A 19471-nucleotide genomic window follows, 5' to 3' on the forward strand; every position below is an offset into this window, starting at 1 on the left:
CAGAGTGGTGGGAGGTCATTTACTGGTGGCCTTTCTGTACAGGAGGAAACTTAGAGGGGTGGGAAGTGAAGAGACTCTCACACACTCTCCTCTGCTGGTCTCTTCCTATATTAAAATGCAGCAGGTCACATTTGAACTAAAACCACTTACCAAGTGTTTTTGTAACCTGCAGCGGATCAGCCGCTGGCCATTAAGGTGCTGAGGCATGAAATAAGAAAAGAACATGAACAGAGAACTAAGGGAGGTGGGATGTTTGGTACAAACTGGAGGAAAGAAACCATCTTCATGACCAGCAATACAGACGGAATCAGCCGAGGCCCACTTTCTAAATACCTTATCAGTGTATTAGAAGAGAAAGCTTGTGAAGACACACATTTAGATTATATTATATCAGGAGCAAGAGAGGGTCATTCTCTAATCTTACATTGGTGGTTTGATCCTCGGCTCCTCCAGTCCATATGTAGAAGTGTGCTTTGGCGTGTTTAGTCAGAACTATAGGTTTATGTTATGATCACACCTTCCAATTATTCTAAGAACCATGCTTTGACCAACAGGACTTAATACTGTGATCTCCATGAGCCATTGGTTTCTATTGTAAAGGAGCCTGTTGTAAATTGAATGTACACTCGTCAAGTGACAAGAATGACACATTGCACAGATGCAGGTAATTACGGACTTAGTCTATTAATGTATACTAGCATGTTCATGTGGATACTGCATCTATAGTTAATCTCAGAGGAAGTGCACAATCAACACTTAAAACGACTGCAGGATACGTCAGGCAGCCATCTTGCACATGCAAACACATAATTAAAAGCAAGTTTATCTCCTACAGGTATGTATCATGTTTCTGTGTGCTGTTATTTGCTGAAGACTCGCGTTCTTGCCATCTTGCTACCAGTTCTAGACCTATTGTCAGGGTTCGGTGGGAGGGTGACGTGAGAAGGGGAGGACCAAAACGCAGAAACTAAATAAGGTTTAACAAAAAGTGTATTTTATTTAACAAGGGGGTAAACGTAACACAAGAAATCTTCAGGAAACAAAAAGTCGCACTCAAAAACAGGAGTGGAAACACAGGAAGGACAGGAAACAAACTTACGGGGAAACGTGACGAGAGCTGACGGGACACATGAACAGAACAGAAACAGAATCGAGATGATGGACAGGACTGACCCGAAATGACGATGACGAACCAACAACCACATGGGGGAAACACAAAGACTTATATACACACTGGAACTAATTAGTAACTGGGGACAGGTGGCACAAGACAAACAGGTGAACCTGATGAGGGCAGGAAGTCAATAGGTGAAAACACACAGGGAGCAAGGACTACAAAATAAAACAGGAAGCACTGAACAAACTTATCAACGAGAACAAAATACAATAACCAAGACAGGGATGAACACAGGAGAGGCACAGGGTGAAACATAGCGAGGGACAAGGAGGGGAACACAGGAGAGGGACACAGAGAACAACACAGGAGAATCACAGGGTGGAACATAGCGAGGGACAAGGAGGGGAACACAGGAGAGGGACACAGAGAACAACACAGGAGAATCACAGCTCGGAGCACAGAGGAAGGCAGAAGGGAACATGAGAGGAACACTGAAAATACATAACTGTGACACCTATAGCCTAACCCCTGTTTTGGTTGCCATACATGGCAAAAAACATTCCATGAAGTTGTCCTACATGAAGTTAGGAGTTGTGCGGGACTGTACATATCATATTCTGTGATCAAGGTCAGATTAACTTTCATGCTCAAAGCACCAGACATTTTCTGACAAGGTTGTTCATTTTTTATTCTGCTGATTCAACCACCAGTTTCATATCCATCTTAACCTTGGAAGTACTCCAAATGCCAGCGACCTGTAACAGGAACAATGCTACTGTCATTTGAATCTGGACCTTCAGTGCACAGGAAATGATAACTCATCTTCACTAAAATGTAGTGTTACTACAACATTTAGAAAGAAATTCCATTTTAGCTGTTTAGTTTAGACAGACAAGTCATTAGTTGCTGCTGTTTAAGTACAGCTAAATGCTTTAGAGGCAAAATGTGACATAGTAGAAATGCATGAAAGTCAACATATACAGTTGCTATCTGGCTACAAGGTGAGCTGGCTATAAGTAACATTTGCATCTGCACAGTCTCTACAGCTGAATAAACAGAGTGCACAAACTGTCAGGTAAAAGTAAACTTAAAGCAAATAACACGAAGCAGGGAACCTACATTAGCAAATGTGAAAATGTATTAAGAGTAACAATTTCAGGTGTTTGGTCGTTTCAAAAATATAGCCTGGTCTGAGAATCTGGATTCATGCCGAGGCTGCAGATGGTAGGGTCACAATTTGGTGTCAACAGCATGAATCCATGGACCCAACTTGGATCAACAGTTCAAGCTGCTACTGGTGGTGTAATGTGTGAGGAATGTTTTCATGACGCTTTAGGCCCTCAACACCAATCAATCATTGCATGAATGAAGCTTTTCTATCGTATTTGTGTTGACCATGTGTAGGCTGACGTTGTTGAGTGTCTTTCAAAATCCTCTTGATGTAGGCCTAAAATGTGCACTGCAGAGTTTTAAAGTCAAGGACAAATGTATACTATGAAACATGGACATAAGGGAAAGTCACACAAAACTACAAAAATGACAAAGATTTTAAGTGTGGAATGTTGTGCTTTCACAAGCAAACAAACAGTATGAAAACACTCATCTGATGAGAAGATCTGGGGACTTTAATGGTTTCATTTGAAAATTGGAATTGATTTGATGCACCCAAGACAAATGGCCGCTTCAGTCATTTTAGTAAATTCACCAAAAATACCATTATGTCAGAGGAACCTTCTGAAGACCTCAGCAATAACATTCTGCTGTGGCCTTGGTCAGTGAGATGATCAAGAACCTGCTGGACCATTTAAAATGAAAACAATGATGAAGAAGAGTGCAAAACGTTTGCCACCCATAATGGCATAGGAGGAACATATGCATGGAAAATAAACATGGACCATGGATGGAGCCCTGAGTCCTGAGCCCCTGAATCCCAATTGCTTATTTCCCCCAGAAGCCCTGATTCCCCCTGCAGCAATAACAACATTATTAAAAGTCCTACATTGTGAATAAAACTGAGATACCCGAGGAGAAGGCAGATAAAGAATCTAGAAAGAATCTATCTCATTCATCATTCACAGTTTTTGCAGAAACAACCTTGGTAGCAATGGTTTTATGGCAAATAGGGTCTTGAATTAGAAACGCTGTTCGTCTCCCAGCCTTATCCTTTTTATAAAACACCACAATTAATGTTACACTGATAAAATCATTTTCAAAAATGATACTTAGACAACAGAGGATAAACAGTAATACCCTTTCCCTCTCTGTTACACAAGCTCACAAAGGCAAAGCCACACACACACACACACACACACACACACACACACGCACACCGAGAACAATGTGTACAGTAGCCTTAGGCCCAGATGGTGCTCCTTCTCCACCAATGACGATGTTACATAAGTGGATTGAGCCCAGGAGCAGAGGTCTGCATGCCTGCTTTACCAAGCCACAGTAGCATGGGATGCTTTCTGTGGAGAAAAAGAAAAAGAGGGGGAGAACGTATCTGGTGCTTGAGCCTCGAGAGACAGACACATACAGCTTTAAATAGCTCTAATCCCACCCCCATCCTTGCACATGCATTCGGCCACTTTCCTGCCACTGGGTATCTGTCAGAGCACGGTGAGGTATCAGGCATCCACAGCCCTTCTCCGCTCTGCTTTGGTGGATGTGTGGGTGGGTAGCTCTATCTGGGATGTAGGCCTAAATGTCTATGGACATGCACAGCAGTTTGTGCAAGACGGGTAGAAGGTGTATTTGTGATGTGAATGTCAAGGCGATCGAAGCAGAGAGGCTGGGATTTAAAAGTGAAGGACAGATGACTGGTTTGGTCAGTGGAAGGACATGTTGATGACCTTGGGCTACCATAAATCCAAGATGTACTGTACATTCTGCTGGGGATAGTGTCCCTGGCTTTGTGCAAATGCTGTTTATGCAAAACCAACGTTCCTAGATAAAAAGACAAGGTTGCTGCTATCATGCAAGTGACCTAAAGCATATCCTGTCCTTGTGCTGCACACTCTTATTCCCTATACCACCACCTACACAGTTACATTGGCATGAACCCAGTGGTTAAATACTATACAAATCAGCATTTGCTCATCCAGTCCCCATTTCTTTCCTGCTGTCCATCACAACAACACCACTTCTGTTCTCTTACTCCTCCCTCCATCTCTACTTCTTTCATTCATTGTCTCCCTTAGGCAGCCATCTCCTCCTCTTGTTGTCCCACTGTCTTTTGTTGCCTTCCTCAACAAAAGGTAACACTTGAGACCGTGATGTGTGTTTGTGATGCGCCTGTGACAATGACGCTTCATTTCCTCCAGACTCGCTGCTCGGGTATAATAGCTGGTGTGTAACTGGGTGTGTATGTGTGTATGCAGAGTTAATGCACTGCCTCTTTAAGTCAGGAGTGTGACAGCTTGCAGCTATGCTCGATCCTTGCCCCCTGCCATTACGGCAACACACTGCTGTTTGCTGCCACACACATACACATAGAGAGCATTATCTTATGGATAATGGCACACACAAAAGGCCCACCCAGAAGGTCTTTTTGTGATTATTGCTGCCAAAAAAACAATTTGAAGCAGCTTTTCTGAAAAACATCCTTATAATATACAAGATGTTTTATTTTGTGTTGTTGTAACTGCAAGGCTAAACGGGAAAATGATGATTATAATATTACTGAAAACCATAACATGCAAAGTAGAATAAAAAATATCTTCAAAACTTTTTGCAGTGCTGGTGTTCTTTAGATAAATATACATTTTTAATGAGACAAATTCATGCTCCACTGGCCAGCTTCCATAGATTTAAACCACATCAAAGCCACAGATTATTATTATTATTTTCTCTAAAGAGACGAGTCAAGAGTCTTAATGAATCTCGTGCAACTGTGAAGAAAGATTTGACCAATTTAAGGAAAGTATGGATCATTACGTGCTGATCAGTGTTGATATCGTGGCGGTGGTCACAAGCAAATCAAGAGAAAAAAATCTTTGGATTCAATGTGAAACTGCTGTGGGTCAGAGGATGCCAGCTGAGTAGTTGTTCCCTCATACGTGGCACAGGACGCATTCACGTTCACACTGGTAAAAGAATGTGGACACGTGGCTCAGATCACGTCTGATTGTGGTGATCAGATCTATATCTGATCTGAATGTGTTCACACCTGTACTTAGAGCTGGATCACAAAAACCACAAGTTAATACCAGGTGTTCGCTGGGCCTCTGGTAGACTACAATCCAACACAATTGCCTGGTACTACTTTACTCCATGCTGTCAAAGAGGTGTTTGAACATGAACCACATGGTAGCGATTTGACGGGACTGCTAGTTTTTCATTTCACTTTGTTAAGGCTCTCAAGAGGACCCATGAAAAGAATCAATAATGTGTTTTTACTGCTACTCATTTAGGTAAAGTGAACATGTCAGTACTTGCAGGGGTGAATTGTGTTTTCAAATAGTTCATATGCTTTAGAAAAATAAAAAGCTACAATGTGATATGTGTCATGGCTGCCATTCACCTCCCTCAGTTTCTTCAGCTGAGTCAGTGTTGAATGAAGCATTGTTGTACCCGCTAATTTAGCCTGACGTGCTCTTATTGTGAGACTCCAGAGATGTTCTGTTCTCTCAAATTCATACATTCAAATTGCAATTAAAGGTGCTCAGCACATGAATGAATCGTCAGCCCAGAGTGCACTGAATCATCACTGTCACTAACTGGATCAGTTTGAATCCTCTCTCGCCTGCGACTGAAAGCACTCTTGTCAGCTCAGCCATGATACTGTGAAGTGTGAACACTGTTATTCTTGGTTAAAAGCTTACTGAAAGACTAAAAGACATGACATACATCAATGATGCAATGATGCAGTAGCTCTGCTGCCGAACGTATGAACAGTATCGAGGACATTTTGTTCGGAACAGCAGTTTTAATGGGCTTCTTCAAGCTGAACGCTTCCAAGATTTCAGTCTACTTCAACCAAGGGTGGCTGCTGGGAGTATTGTTTGAGTTACCTGAAAACTGTGATCAGTTACACTGCTTCAGTATAACATATTTATTTACAGCACTTCCCCTGCGTCACATCCTCAGTTTGAATAAAATGAGATGTTGGAATTAAACATGCAGCCAAATTTACAGTCTGGATGTGCTCAGCACCAACAATTAGCCTAGAGGGACAGCACACTGCTTTCTCACAGTAAAACCATAGGGCTCAGTGTGAGGATGCTCACCAGCTCACCCCTGATCGGTGGTTAACGTTAGCAAGCCTGCCAACGACACACACACGTAAAAGAAAATCAACCGCTGAGCTGGGGCACATTGCGTGTCTCCTCTAAACACCAGTTTGTCAACTAAACCAACCATTACCAACTGCAACAATCTCACACTGAGAAATGAACCATGGCAAATGGATTATAGTCAATAAGAGCTGTGTAATCTCATACACAAATGTGCTTACATAAAGTCTGTTCAATTCAAATATAGAAAAAGCTCAAATATATTGTAAATCTATGTGCAAAGTATATGAATGATCAGAAACGGGGACAAAAACATATACATTCATTGTCATTTGTTATGTATGCCTATGTATTTGGTCAAGACACATTTTATTTTTATTATACATTTGTATGTTCTATTTTATATTAACAAACACACACACACACACACATATATATGTGAAGATGAGGGGGTTGCAGAACACAATCAAAACATTTATTCAAGAGGGGCTTCAAAGCTAAAGCAAAGTCATTCTGCTCTCAACACAAAAGGGGAAGCCCTGTCATGGCTCATTGCACAATGTTCCTGCAATGTCGTTAAAGTTTAATATATGTATTAATATACATATATTTATGAACGTATCATTCAAACATTGTTTCTGTGTTTTTCATCATAAGACTCAGGGAATAAACATTACTGTAAAACTCAGCAATAGCAAAGTCAATCTGCTCCCAACACAAATGGAGGAAACCTCTGTCATCAGTGAACCTTCTAGTGTTAATCAAAACAAATATCAAACAACATTGTTTTCTTTTAATTTCTTGCAGTTTTTCATTATAGTCGTGCATCAGTACGAAACTCCAAAGGACATTTGATGCAAATGAATGGGACTTGGTGAATGGCGGTACAGAATGTACCCAGCATTGCAGGAACAATGTGCAATGAGCCATGACAGGGCTTCCCCCTTTTGTGTTGAGAGCAGAATGACTTTGCTTTAGTTTTGAAGCCCCTCTTGAATAAATGTTTTGATTGTGCTCTGCAGCCCCTGTTGTCATCTACTGCAGGACACAATCTTTAAATTTTACACTGTTAAAGGAAGCCGACAGAGGAGGTCTGGAAATGCCGAATACAGCGAGCAAATGTAATAAAAGTGCTGCATTTAATTTTTTGTGTTGACACATGTTGCTGGGAAAATCGTCCTGCAGTGTTTCCTGTGATGATGTGCATTAAGTCATTACACATACAGCGTCTTGCATAAGGTAAACAACAATGTGTTTATTACCCATTTGCTTATTCCATTATCAACAAGGTTGAACATACCAAAGGCAGAACCCTTATTAATACATGTATTAATAATTATACACATTATACTGTGTATAATGTCATTTGGAGCCAGAGACTGCACAGAAGCAATCGTGGTGTGGAGCCAAGGTATCCTGTTGATACACGCGCTCAACCAATCACGGGTCAGTATCAGCTGTCAATCGTGATGTTTCATACCGATTTTATAGCATCAAATAAGTAATCAAAACTAAACCTGCAGGGAAAAGGAGCACTTGCACACACAAGTGGGATATTTAAGTATATGTACTTCAGCAAGCTAACATGCTCATGATGGAAATGCTACCAGGTTTATCTTATAATGTCAAAGAACAGTGGAGGTTGATTTAGTCATCTTTAGTTTTGCAGTTATTTGGTCAATAACCAAAGCACTAAATCAAACCAAAACTGGATAAACTTGTACCAGATGATTGCATTAAATGAAAGGAGTTTAACAAAGTTCTGGGGACCATGAATGTGCTTTATATCAGCTTTTAATAATATATATTTTTATTTGCACACATTTACGACAGCATAAAACCAGATAACACACACACACACACACACACACACACACACACACCCAAGGGAGAAATAAAAACAGAATATAGTAAAACAATAACTGACAAAGAAGAAACATTCTCAAACACTTCATGTGGGAACCATGAATGTTTATAATAAATGATCCAAACCCTCAAGTACACAAGGAGCGACAGTTAACATGAACTCTCATTCCTGGTCAATAACACCAAATGTTATAGTTACAAATCTTTTGACGAACCATTTACCAGAAATGTATTAAAACAAAGCTCAAGAAGAAAAACAGAAATGTTTGACTAAATTGTGATGAAAGATTCATATTTATGAACCATCTGCTACTAATGTCAGTCCAGCCGCCATCATTTCTTTTTTAATTTTATATATATGTTGTATGTCTGCCTTTGTTTTTGATGACAGATTCAATCCTCTTGAGTTATCATGACACCAGTGTTGCATTAATCTGTGGAGAGATGTTCTGTTGTTCATAGATGCTTCATTTCTTTTCAGCTGCTCTTTGCTGGAGGGGGTTTTGTTGTGTGCAAGTACTGTTCTATTAGATTCAAGTCAGGGGACAGGAAACAGTTTTCCCTTTGTTCCTCTTTACAAACACTTTAACTGCTTTTTGCTGTGTTCAGTGTCATTGTCATGTTGGGAGATAACATTAACAAGCTTCTTGAGACACTGAGTCATCCTTTCAGTCTGTTTTCCACACTTGGTTTATTAATATCATGTCATCTTCCTATTCAATCAAACCCTCATATCAGCGCACCACCACCTATGTGTTTCATGGTTTGTGTTGTTCAGTCACTGTGTTTGTCCTGGTCAGGTCCAATTTTCATCTCCACTCCATTTGATCCAAACCAATTTACTTTGGATTCATGTGACCAGAGAAAGTGCTGCCAACATTCATCAGGCCCCTTTTCATGTTCTCTGGCAAAATGTCTTTTTGCCGTTTTGTGCTGTTTCAATAGTAATGGGTTTCTTCTTGGACTCAAAAGTGTCAAAGTCTGATCATCTGAAACAGCAGTTTCCACAGATGATCCCTGTGTGCAGAAGCACAGTCTTTCACTGCACCCCCATGGTAGTATCTTCCCTGTGTGTCAGCTCATTTACTAGGTAACTTATACTCTTGTACCATATCTCACCTAAATCAAGTCTCCCTATCTGTAAAACCATGCAAGTTACATTTTTCTTGTTCTTTTCTTTCTTATGTGTATTCATTCACACGGTTATTGTTGGTGCACTGAGTGAAAACATCCTCGAGGGACGATGAATATTCGAAACTAAATTCATAGAAAACGAATCAAATAATTGTCAAGATGTTTTACTCTGAATCACAGATGACACCTTCATGGGGACATGAGAGGAAGCCATTCATTTGGGGTCCATTTCCGTTTCTAGTTAGTCTTGCGACAAACATTTTGGCACAGCTACATAGATGCAGATAAATTCCACTGCAGATATAGCTCTCATTCACATTGCTCATTGCCATGGCTACAAACGTACATTTACTGGCACTAAGACATGTATAAAAATGATTGCTGAGCTGAAGAAATGAAAATGTACGTATAATCATAAAACATAAAGAAATGATTGAACTCTTGTTAGCCTGTGTATTATTTTTATTCAGAATTTGAAACATCTGGGGAAAAGGTCATATTCATACTGTGATAACCTGTTTTCTCAGTAGGCCTACAGTCTATATGTGAATCAGAGAGTAGTGATCCAGCAGAGGGCGCTCACTATCAGCTTTACCTATTTTCTGCTCTCTTGACCTATTACTAAAGTCAGTAATTTGTTTTGCGATAAAATTGCTCGCAAGCAAAGCTGCACCGAACTAAGGAAAAGACTTTGCACCATCCAACTGCCTTACTCATCAATGACAATCATCTTAATTTGTGATTTCTCTAGAAGAAAAACATACTTTATACTTTTGGTTCCCATGGCTCACCTGCCTTTTTTTTTTTTTTTTTTACCCATTACACAATTTGTAACCTGGTGCAGGGCTCTAGATGTAGCACTACACCTTGATGACGCAACTGGCATTAATCTTACACAAGTTGCATTTTAAGTGTGGAGATATTTGAGTAGCTCGGGTGGAAGTGACTGATTAAATTACCATCAGTAAACTTGTCAGTGCCCCCTAGTGGATTAATACAATATTTTAAATTTACTTTAAACGTTTCCTTGGCATTTACCACAGCTTTTTTTTTTTTTTTACTTATCGACAGAAATAGACTATAACAATATTATGAATAGTAACTAATTAGCGAATATCATCAGATACATTGGCTGGGCTGCTGTAGGTCCACATCTCAACAACCACTGTCGCAAAACCTTTGTTATTTTCTTGAAGTGTCAATTTAAGCAGCCAATTGTTCATCATAATACACAAATTATAATTTTTATTTAATAGGTTATACAACAAAGTATTAGTATAATGTACACCCTCTTCTAGCCATCATAACTGATTACTTGATTTCTCTGTTCTTGCTTCTATAACCACTGCTCCCATTTCTTGTCCTATCTTCCCATCATGCTGCAGGCAACTAAACAGATCCTTTGTTTTGGGTCTTAGAGATGCCATAAAAAAGGCAGACTTTGTTCTATGCTCGCTCTCTCTCCCTCTGTCACCCACCCCTCCGCTCTCTCCCTCTCTCATTCCACCAAACCAGCAGATGGTTAATGATTCATGGCCTGGGTGAACACGTGCTATTGTGAGTGTAGCATTACTCTGTGGACTCGCAGAGAGCAGGGTGACATATACTGTGTTCAGGGCTCGACTGATAAGGGACATCATATCAACCGCGGTTGATCATTTGTACCAATAGTCGCTATTAAATCTGTTTAAATTTTCCTCAAATAAAATAATTCGAGGACAGACAGACCCTGATAACAATCCTGTGGTAGAATAAGGTTATAACACGTAGAGAGGGATCAGTGATTGGACAAATTATGGTCAATATCGACATATATATCTGGCGTGTGTTGTTTTCTGCAAGGCAAGCGAGTGAGCTTGACATGAGAGTGTGTCTGTGTTTACAGTACATACGTGTGTGTGTGTGTGTGAGACAGACAGAGGGAAGTGTTTATCAAAGTCAAAGCAGTAATCATTGACTCCGGCCCGACCTTCACAGTCTCGTTTCAGTTTTGCTGAGAAGCTCTTGTGTTTTTCTTGTCTCTTGTTGTCATTAAAACCCAATCAGATAATTTCCCTCACTCTTCCTCCGCCGCACTATCTCTGCTTGCATCTCCCTTTTCATGCTTCTGCCTCTCCGGCTCTTATAATCTTTCTTAACACCCTGGGGACGAACCTCTCCTCGGGTTACAAATCTCTCCTGCCATCCCTCGACCTACCACCACCACCGCTTCCAAAACTACAACCATTTTGTCAAGAAAAAAAACAAGCAGCTGCCTATTAGCCTCCTGAAAGCACTTCTGCTCAACAGAAACCCACAAGGTGACAGTTTGTTGAAAGGAAATGCAATCTTTCTCCATCCACTTCTTCCTGCAGCCGGGGACAGACAATGAAGGGAGGTGATTAAACTGGGGTCGGTGGCAGTGGCAAGATTCATAGCCTGACAAGAGGAGACACACATAGTCACATGCTCTGACACACACACACACAGACACACAGACACACACACTCTCAACTGTGCTGTCTTAATCTGAAAACAGTGAAACGTAAAGCAGAGGCTTTCCAGACTCTCGTCTGCACTGAGAAATAACAGTAAAGCCAAGAAAGGAGGTCACATCCAACTGTCTCTTAACACTTTCCCTCATCCCTGCGGTGGACTACCTACCATCACACACAGCCACTGCTTATCCTCAGGCAGCTGACATTACTCTCATTCCATGAATTTGTGAGTAGAACACTCAGTGGGAAGGAAATTCAAAGAATTCACTCTCAACTTGAATGTGGCACCATTTCAGTGTCAGAAATAGAATTCAGCGTGTAGCAGAGGAGGAAAGTTGTAATCTTGTGATTCGACTACCTGACCAGACAGCTGACTAGGTTATACAAGCCAACATTTAAACATTAATACAGCAGACAAACACTATTTATTACTCAAGGATATGGTGCAGCACAGCTGTCCAGAGAAGAGAAGGAAGTCACCTCTGTGTGTGTTGTGATCCGAGCTTCTCTGCTTTGTGTTTTGGTCCAGGGTCTGGGCATGTAAGTCTATGCATGTGCATGTTAGTGCACGTGAAATTGTCGTCCCTGCATACATTTATTAAGTGAGATGGTTGAACCTCCTATCAGCTGCAAATAAACAGCTTTACTACACCTTATTTACAAAGTGCTAAAGATGAAATCTATCGTATCTATGCTGCTAGTTGGTGTGCAGGCCCTAAACTGTATATTAAGATGGCCGATATGATGGCTCCCCAAAAGTGAAGCCAAAGGATCCCGATCGCCACCTGGTGGCTGGCTGCAGTATAAGTTATAAACCCTGCTTCCTCCATGTTAATAGTTGACAAACTAAAACTTAAAAGTCAAAGATGTTTTCGTCAAAGATGTAGAGCTTATCACACTGATGTACGCTCAAGAGTTCATTTTTCTAGTAAGTTTGTTTTTAATTAGTTGTTTGATGCTATAAAAAACGCAAAATGCTAATGATGGCAGTCTTTGACATCCAGGATATATTTTCACTTTATTTCTGGATAACGGGAGAAAGTGGAAAACAAGACATCATAATTTCAGTGAACCGTATAAAGCCATATAAAGAGCTGACGACCTGCCTCGTGATGTGTTAATTTATGTTCCTCTAGTAGAGATCTCTCATGGTGAAAACAATGCTGAACATTTATGGCCACTCATTTGGTCTACAGTGACACTAAGTAGGGATGCAAGTGTAATGGTGACAGGATAAAGCAACCTCAACGATTGTTTGAGCTGTTGCTCGTCATTCTTTATGTCTGTTTTCTAAAGAGAACATTCATTGAAGATGCAAACAAGTCAAATCATAGTTTCCTGAACAGACAGGATTCTGGGATCAGGTTGTTTTTGACTGCACGCTGATGTTTTCAACCTGGTGCTGTGGCCCTGGTTCATTTGTTAATGGGAAGTGAAAATCCATTAGCATCTAATAGATCAGATGAGGAAGAAACAGGATAGAAAAATAAAAAATAACTTGAGCAACTTCACTCTGTGTTCACAATAATTTCACAGTTATTTCGACACTAAATACATTTGGGAACAAACTTAAGCCAGGGTGTGGCAAATACTGAACCCTTCCAGACTGCCATAAACCACAGATGTTTCCTCATTGTAATTTGAGCCCTGCCCAGGAGCTGCTCCCTGCTCGCTCACTGCACTGTCTTGTCTTACAAATGTCTGGCATGACCTGAGATGTAGAATATAACAGCTGGAGCTGTGGACTCAAGACATCTTTGAGTAAAAAAGAGACTTAACCTGGATGTGTTCAGATATGAGAAGTGCTTCAGACTGTGCCCTGACCTGAGGGCAACAATTGACCAGCTCTGACCTGGCAACAGGAAGCAGATACTGTTGCGTTGCATAATCTCTTTTAAGCCAGTGTGACTGAATTCAGACAACAACAGAACAGGCGGAGCTTAATATGTTTTTCCTGTTCATCATGTTTTTTAGGAATGTTTCCCCAGCACCTGCATCACAGCAGCACACTGACTCATCTCAGCACGTCACTTTCAATGTGTTACACTTTGCAAACATCGAATCCTTCTACAGAACACAAACAATTATGAAGGGAACTCTATTACTCATACAGTAGCCAAGAGCCACAGGCAGCTGCACCAAGGAGCGGCAGAGGATGATGCAGAGTTATGTTTGTTTGTACGTTAGCAGGATAACACAAGAACTACAGAATTCCATGGAATTTTGTGGAGGAGTGAGGCATGACCCAAGGACGAACCCATTACATTTTGGTGTGAATCCTGATCAGGAGCCAGATCCAGGATCTTTCTTCCCACGCTTTCATTAACATTGCAAGATAGGGCGTTGTCCAACATTTTCATTGACTTTCAGAGAGTATATCACGGAGCTTGATAAAAACAAGGTTTAGAGGACTGATATTAATCAGCGTGTGCTAGCCATTTGAGTGCCCTACGTGTCATTGCTTTGTGGTGTGCCCCCCCACCATAAACTTCATGTGTTACCCATACACGAGACTAGATAGAACTGAAATCAAATCATATATTCCTATAAATATGTAATAATATGTAATTGTATTATAATTATGGTTGTTAATTTGTACTGATGTGGTGTAAACAATGATGGGATGTAACTAAGTATAATTTTTACTCCAATATTATTTTCTATCCATAGTTGCTAGTTACTTTACAAATTAAGATCTCTGCCAACAAAACAAATTAAGAGTAATATAGGCAATATGATAACTACCAGGGCCCCTATGTGATTATAACCTAAAATAGACAGGTTAAACATTTGTAAAGACTTTAATTGGCACTGCATTAAATCTGTAATGTCATCGCTGGTGAAAAAACACCCAATGTGCTCAACATATTTGATTGTTGTAGTATTCTTGGAAACTGTAGGGGGCCTACACGCCCACACACAAAACATTCTGTGACCAAGCACGAAGAAGTCACCCGTGTTTATTTTATTCTTGATTGACAAACAGCAACATGCACAATTAACAAAGCAAACATAACAATACATAGAACAAAAAATGACAGGGATCCAAAAATCTGTAAAAATAGAGGGTTGATAAATTAAGTGTTTTGTTTTTGGATTTTAGTATTGAATTGATATGTTGTTTGACTTCATGTGAAACAATTAAAAAGGATGGTTTATAATTTGAAATTTTCGTTTTGTAGATATGTAATTTTGCAAATAATAGGATCAAATTACCAATGTAATATTGATTTGTCTTGGAGGGGGAGTTAGTAGTAAAGCCAAAGAATCAGTATAATGGGAAATAAATATGCAGACATATTGACAAAAAAGTGAGTGACAAGACCAAAACAAGTGATGGCTATCTTCTGGAACCAGTTGACAAAAAGAGCAGTCCACATCAATGTCCTTTTTATATCTGTAGAAAAAGTTCCTTCACTTCCTTGATCTTATTTACAATTAGATATTTAGAGGGAAGGCAACACGTCTTGTTCCTGTCCAGATCAAAACCAATTGGAAAATTACATTTGGAATAGAGACAATTTCATTTTGAAATAAACCAATCACGGTTATTATTGTTCTTCTTAGAGGAAAAAACATATTTGACCAACATCAGAAATGACAGGATCCAGTGATAATAAAGAAACCATGTTTACAAGAAGCAGAATGACACCAGACCTCCAAGGTTTGAGAAAATGTAATTGGGAATAAAATTCCACATTGACGTCGGTGCTGTTGACGATTTGAAAATCAAGAAAGTTTCCACACAAAATGATAAAGCATATTATCAGTGGTGATCTGTTTGTTGAAATCTAGTGGTAAGTAAGTCTGGATAGGCTTTCCGCTTTGGATAACAAAATGTATCCTCTGAGGGATAGATCTCTGTGAAGTCATGCATTGAATTTTTGATTGTACTTTTCCTGAGATTCGGTCAAAATTGGGATCCTGGGGATTTTAATGTGGTTTAATAAGGCGACTATTTAGCCCTGGTGGAGACATGTACACTCCTGAGTGCCATTCTAGTTTATTATAGTATATTGTAATAATTTAATGCTGCATCTGGTTACGTAACTGTTAATACATCAAGTTAAGAATTAGGTTTCCTTCCAAATGTAGCACAATCTATAAACCAAATTTCCAAACAAACAGAGAAAAAGAAAGAAAAGTGTGTTTCTATTTAATATCATTACATAAAATAATTTGATGTCAATCCAAACAGTTGAAGGTGCTAATTTCACAGACTGGTCTCATTTACTGCTGCATAAGAAGCGGCTCCAACAAGTTGAGCTCTATTCCAGCCTCAAATCGATGGAAACTGTGTAGGAAACAAATGGAAATGTGGCATTTCTGTTTGTTTCATGTATTAATATGAGGAAGGTCACAGTCTCCACATCTGTCTGCACAGGTCTGTCCACCGCTATGATTCGTCCCCTCAGTGGAACAGACGCTTGAATGACATTTAGGTCGTCGTGATTTATTTGCCAAGTCAGTTTTTATTGGACTTTGTTGTATTAATGATAGCCCTGACATTTGTTATTGGTAAAACACCACTGTTCACAATGTCAATGAATTCAGTGCTCCCTGTTTGTTCTGATCCTGCTCCTAAAACTGTGTCAGAGTTATATTAAAGCAGGATTCAGACATTGAGAAAAGAGCATGAGAGGACTCCAGAGTTACTGCTAATGCTAATAAACAATTATATGGCTGCTTCACATTAAAAGCAATCCACCAGTGAAACATGGGGTGGTTTTTATTGTGAAGCAGCCACAGGAAATGTACTGTGTAGCCTTCATTAACAATGTATAGCTGCTCTCTGACATAAACAAAAATCTGGATAATCTCCTGGAATTATCCGGAAGGGATGTATGTGAGAACACAAATGTCCAAGTAAATTGCTGAGGACATTCTCCGGAGTTTGTCCTGCCAGCCTCCAAGTAAAAACTCTGGATATTGTACAAATGAGCCGAAAACAAAAACACAGGATTTCCACAGCAGAATCTTTGTTACGTCTGTCTCCTGCTGCGTTGCTCATATGTCAATGGCAAACTCTGGAAAAATGTGGAATCCATTGTGGGCACAGTTAATGTCTGAAAACGGCCTTGGTCCCACAACATTCTTTACCCCACGAACAGCACAATATTCTGTGCCTATTATGGTGTTACATGGTTATCTGTGCAGATAATGTGTTTTGTCTTGATACATCCACCTTCTGGTTACAGTGTCACTGATTCAATCATGTTGGAAATCATACAGATAAATGATTTTGAAAAAGAGCTGTGGTTATTTTATAGACACTGTGCTGTGATGAAATAGCACTGATTTAGCCATACAGTGTGTTTCACTGGCAGCCATTGTACTTGATTGCCCTTGAAAGATGTACTCAGCCTACTTTGAAGTACATAGCAGCCAGAGTAGCATGATAAAAAGAGAAAATCAGTATTTCTAAATCAATAGTGATGGCAGAAAAGAGACTAATGCTCTGCCTGATCAGTCACTGTTACATTGTCTAAGATGACACTGCTGGATAATGTAGCTATTGAGTCATTATTATATAAATATTAAAAAAAATTGAAGAGACTATTTGTACATCTGTGAAGCAGTTGATTCCTGTTATGCCATCTTAAGTGTCGATCTTATATAACAGATTCTGTCAGAACTACCAGAGTGAGTTTTTTTCCTCTGTGTCAGAGAATGACTCAAAAGGAAGCTTTTTTTCTCAGCTTTATGCTTGATTGAACTGTAGAAACTAAAAAAAAAAAAACAACTTGTGAAACTCAATACCAAATGCAGCTTCCGAGCTGAAGCTTGCAGTAGCTGTAACAGAAGTCAAGGGGACTTTTTAACTGTCAAATTAAATCAACAGCAGTTGACTGTGTGTTGTCGGTGCAGGTACAAGCGTCCCCACAAAGGAAAGTTCACTTCACATAGTTGAGCCGAGGCTCTTGGAAGTCGGGCAGATTCAGAGTTCAGCCAGTCAGGAGCGGAGAGGTTGACTGTCACTATACAGACCACCTGCTGCCTCTTTGAGCTGACCTGACGTCTGCCACCGACAGATGATGAGGAAGAGCCGGCGTGGCTGGAGGGCTCTCAGAAAGCATAGAATGACTCCAGAAGAAAGGAGGGACTGTCTTAGGCCGCTGGTCTTGACAGGGCTTTCATTCAGCAGCATCTGCTCTGTCACTGCTGTTTGTGTCGAGCCAGACTCAATGGGCTGACAGACTCGAGAGACACTCACAGGAAAACAAGCCTTTGCTTTATGATTTAGTCAATAAAATTGTTCAAAGGGAGCCCACTCTGTGTGAGTACATTCACTTAATAGACTATGACATGATTACATGATTGTGCTTCGGGGATTAATGGTGTGTCACAATGGGGGAGCCTACAGGGCATTAAAAAGCAGGCTTGTGAAAAAGTCAGTTGGAGTCTGTGAGGTGTGTGTCCGTAGAACTGCCCCTGAAGACGGCACTTACAGCCACAGCCTATAGTATCACCATATACAAAATATATGGCTCAGCTTGCTTTGAACAAAGTGCTTGTTAGATCGTCAAGCAACATCTGAAACCACATTTCCAATGGTAGAGGAAAGCACCTGAAATCTCTTTCGATTTTTTTGTGACACGAAATGACAATTTTAGTGGTGATGTATCTTATTCCTACCAAGGGCCATTTTAATTCCTGCAACATCTTTTGCAGGCTATATTGAAGCATTAAACACATTGAAGGGTTCCTTAATGTCATGGTCGGAACTGCTCCACTTTTAACAGGGATCTAATGTCAGATAATGACGATAATGATACATTTGGTTTCAGCCAAAAAATGTATCAGTGTTTTGTAATGTTCATCAGGGTTTTTTCAAACATTATATTGTTAACATTTCATCCTGTCAGTTTTAATTTCACATAACATAACTTAGTGAGCTGACTAAAGAATTTGTTTTAGATAGAAGGTTAGATAGAAGTTTATTGATCCACACATTGAGGAAATTCAAAATAGACATATTCGCAGTCCTGCCATCATACTTGACAATGATTGATTTGTAGTCTTACTGTTTGAATGGAGAAAATTATACCAACACTATAATATCACTATGGTATTTCTACCAACAAAATTAGCATTCTTATTGTTCAAACAAATAATTTTGTTCTAACTAAATTTTGGTCCATTAGTATAGATAGTTGTCCATGGCTCCTTTCACACATGCTATTTTGGTTTGGACTAAACTGAAAATTTTGAAAGGCCAGACCAAACAAGGTCGGTGGGATAGCCTCTAAGAGCATTAGTCCTTGCAACTCATTCAATTTAGCTGTGAGTTTCCAGCTGTAGTAACACTGGAGCGTGGCTTCATTCATTCCTGCCACTCTGTCCTCACAAATTAGGCAAATTGACTTGTCTTTTATTTCAATAAAAATGTGTGGCTACTTTTCTTTTCCTTTACAGTCTTCAGGAATGTTTTTACCGACAGGTAGTTTGGCAGTGCTTCGAAAACGGTAATGTGTACAGTTTAAAAAGCAAATTTCAATTGACTGTTCAATGCTGACAACCCCAATAAAAAGAATTGATAAGAAAAGCAACATTTTGATTCACAGAGTGTACTGTGTTTGGTCTTTGGTGCCAGCTGTGTCAGGTGTAATAAGGCCATGAACCTCGAGCAGGAAGAAGAATGT

This window comes from Paralichthys olivaceus, chromosome 20, assembly GCF_024713975.1.
Source record: "Paralichthys olivaceus isolate ysfri-2021 chromosome 20, ASM2471397v2, whole genome shotgun sequence".
NCBI lineage: Eukaryota > Metazoa > Chordata > Actinopteri > Pleuronectiformes > Paralichthyidae > Paralichthys > Paralichthys olivaceus.